The following is a 3986-nucleotide window of genomic DNA, read 5'->3' as shown; positions in this document are numbered from 1 at the left end:
AAAAAAAATAATGTAAAAACTATTGAAAAATAAAATAGATTGAGGTAATATATACAACACAATATAAAGTATATAATCCTCAATAAACAACAGGAAAAAAGACAAACAATTAATTGACAGCGAAACATAGCATTTTATTCTATTGACTAATATGGAGAAAACAGATACAATAATTATGTCCACGCTATTATTCCATATTTCAGTAATACAAAACTTGTGAAAAGATATAGTATTTATCGAGGATGCATGCCAAATCCTAGAAATACCACAAAGATGGAAACAAGATAAAAAATTACGAGGAGTAAAGGAAAAAAATGTTTTTCCAATAAAACACGCGTGAAATAAAAGACATAATAGTTTTTCAATAAAAACACGTGGAATAAAGGATACAACATTTTTTCCTAAAAAATTCAATCGAATTTGGGTTACAAACCCATCAAAAACTTGCCTGAAAGAAAAATTGACTCTTAAACGAAACATGCTCGATTGAAGTTATTTCTTAGGACGTTTTCATATAATATTTTACATATTTGACATCGTAAAACGTCTTGGGTATGAAATAATTGAAGTTAAATTATTATCGGGTGTTTAGATTTCAACAAGGTAGTAAGGTTTGAAAATCTTTGGAACCCGTAATAATATTAGAATAATGAATAGTTATTCTTTATCACTTCTAGGCACATACACGAGTTTCATTATTTTTCTTATTTTTTTTTGTACTATATTAAAATGATATATTCGAAATCAAAATTTGGTAAAGGAGACGTTATAAAGTAGATTAAAACACGTATCGACGCTTGATTGTTGATAGACTAAAGTGACATGGCCTTATAACTTGGAAAAGCTAAGAGTGTGTTTGGTTTGCATTTGAGTTTTTAATTTTGAATTCATTTTCTATTTTTAGTTTTGAGGGATTATTTTAAGTACAAAAAAATGTTAGATTTGTCATTTTGAAATTTTTTTTTTCAAAACAAAAAATTAGAAAACTCATTTGGTTTAAAAAATTTAGAAATAATTTTATGACATTTAGGAAAAGTTTGGGAAGAGAGAGAGAGATATTGGGATATCGGTATTTATATATGAGCAAGTTTTGTGTGATTTTATTAATTATTTTAATTTGAAAAATTGTTATGTTCATTTTCCTTGTTTTGAGTCAAAACGTCAAAAAGCCAATTTAGATTTTATGTTGTAAAAATTTCTTTGTTTTCGAAAACTCATTTTTAAAAATAACATACCAAACATGTTTTGAATATTTTAGAAAATTGAAAACTAAAAATAGTCTCAAAGCGACAAATCAAACGCATTCTAAATCTCCATTTGGTTAATATTATACCATTATAAAATATTTAATTAAAAGCTCCACTTTAGTAATTAAATATATGGTTGAAAATTTAATAAAAATTGTGGATCTTATGAAATATGTGATTAAAAATAAATTTCAGATAAATACAAACCAATTCAATATCATTCTCATGTCTAATTGATATTGGACTTTTTGTTCACTTTTTATTTATTCTTTTTTCCAAAAAAGTCTCTCTCGCACACTCTACCACGTCATTTTGCCTCTGTCAAGCCGATTATCCATGCGCTTGTCTTCTTTAAGCCATGAGGAACATTTCCATCACAACTAAGACTTTGACTTTGTCGAGGCATCATCCGTCAGAGTCAATCGCAGTTTTGTTGGCTATCCCGACTAACTGGTCTTTTACACCACATATGAAGATTCATCTGTGCAACTGCACAAACCTTGAATTTGATACCAATTATTTAGAATTTGGAATTTTATCTTAAAATGTTATAATCTATAGGGAAGGACAGAGAGGGCTCAGTGACCCCACAATTACTTTTGGAAAAAATCACAACAGATACGAATATTTTCTCTCAATCTCTCTCACGATTTCTTCCTCACCCCCTTTACCAAAACTCTAACACTTCTAATTTTTTAAAATTTGTCTATAATTTTTCCATAAATTACCATATCTACTATAAATTTCCACTTTCCAATCAAAATTTCAACTAAGATCCGTTTGATTGCGAAAATGAAATTTGGATGGAAAGAAAATGAATTTTAGAGAATTGAATTGCCTAGAAATTATTTTCTTGGAAATTGTCAATTTATTGTGTTTGATTCGTATAATTTTTCACGTGAAAAATATTGAAATAAATGTATTTTTGGTATTTGTTTGGCTATGTTTTATATGAAAATTGTCAATTAAAGGGATAAAATTTACTGATATTGGGGATATAATTTGTTTCCATTGTCAAAAAAATCAAAAAAATCATTTGTTTTTTGGTGTTCGTTTGACTTTGTTTTACATGAAAATTATCAATTAAAGAGATTTTTTTATTTTTTATAATTAGGGATAGAATTTGTTTCATTACGCAAAAAAACATGGAATTCCATTTCCCACCATATAGGTGGGAAAACAAATTCAATGAAAAGCTAGAAATGGTCATCATGTGAAGCAAACCTGAAAATCCAATTCCCAAGAAATATATGCTTATCAAACACCAAAAAAAGTGGATTCCATGGAATTGGAAGTGCCTAAGGGTTTGTTTGATTGCAATCATGAAATTTGCATGAAAAGAAAATAAATTCTAGGCAATTGAATTGTCTAGAACTTATTTCTATGAAAATTATTAATTAAATGTATTTAATTGATTTAATTTTCAACCTAGAAATTATAATACTTGTTCATTTTTTATTGGTAGGTAGATAAAAGAGAAAATGAATAGATGAGAGAGAGAGAGAGAGAATGAATTACTTGGAAAATAAAAACCACCTCTCCCTCAAGAAAATATTTTCCTTGTTTTTGAGGGAAATATGGTCACGTGACCAAAAGTTGGAAAACATTTTTCATGGAAAAAATTGCCAATCAAACATCCAAAAAGTAGGAATTTGGGTGAAAAAAATGACATTTTTCATGGAAAATAATGTCAATCAAACACACACCAATTGTATTTTTGCTACAAATTTACTCTAAGGGTATGTTTGATAAGCCAAAATTTTCCCTAGAAAATGGAAATTGAATTCCAACTTCCACTTTTACATTGTTTGATAGCATTTTTTTTTTTTTTTTACCTAGAATTCATTTTCCACTTTTTTTTGCCACATAAGCTAAATTCCACATATTCCTTAAATTGGAATTCTCACCAATATGGTGAGAATTCCAATTCCGGTCACTGTACCAATTCTTTTTTTTTTTGGTAATGGAAACAAATTATAAGAATTATAGTAAAAAAAAATTTCATTTAATTGACAATTTTCATGTAAAATAAAATCAAACGAATATCAAAAGATAAATGATTTTCTTGGTTTTTTTTTTTTTTGATAATGGAAACAAATTTCATCCCCAATATCAGTAAAATCTATATCTTTAATTGACAATTTTCATGTAAAATAAAGCCAAACGAACAACAAAAATTACTTTTATTTCAACATTTTTTACGTGAAAAATTATACCAATCAAACACAATAATTTACAATTCCCAAGAAAATAATTTCTGGACAATTCAATTCCCTGAAATTCGTTTTCAATTTAATTCAATTCCATATTTGGAATCAAATGGACTCTAAGACTATGCAAAGTGATTGTTGTCACATCATCGTCGGCCTCATTTCCAACTGCAATTTCGGAGTCATTTTCACTCGTCAAGCCTCTAGACAAAGTCAACTTAAGTTATTTTGCCTTTGCAAATTAAAAGGTAATCAGTAGGCATATGACAATAACTTATAAGTTAAAATTTTTATTTTCTTCAACCAAAATTCAAAGCGATAGAGAAAAAGAGTTTGAAGTACATTTAAAGTATGTTTTCTTGTTGTCTGATTTATCTTCAGGAATGATTTTTGAATTTTGTATATTAAATTGTGTCAAATTGATTTGGAATGGGTTTAGAATGATTTTATAATATATGGAATGATTTTTTAATTGAGCCCTTGTTTGAGCTCCATTCTTGTAAAAAAAAAAAATACATTTTTGAATGGT

Source organism: Olea europaea, chromosome 2, assembly GCF_002742605.1.
Source record: "Olea europaea var. sylvestris chromosome 2, O_europaea_v1, whole genome shotgun sequence".
Lineage (NCBI taxonomy): Eukaryota > Viridiplantae > Streptophyta > Magnoliopsida > Lamiales > Oleaceae > Olea > Olea europaea.
The sequence above is the reverse complement of the archived record's forward strand: the minus strand, read 5'-3'. Positions refer to the sequence as shown.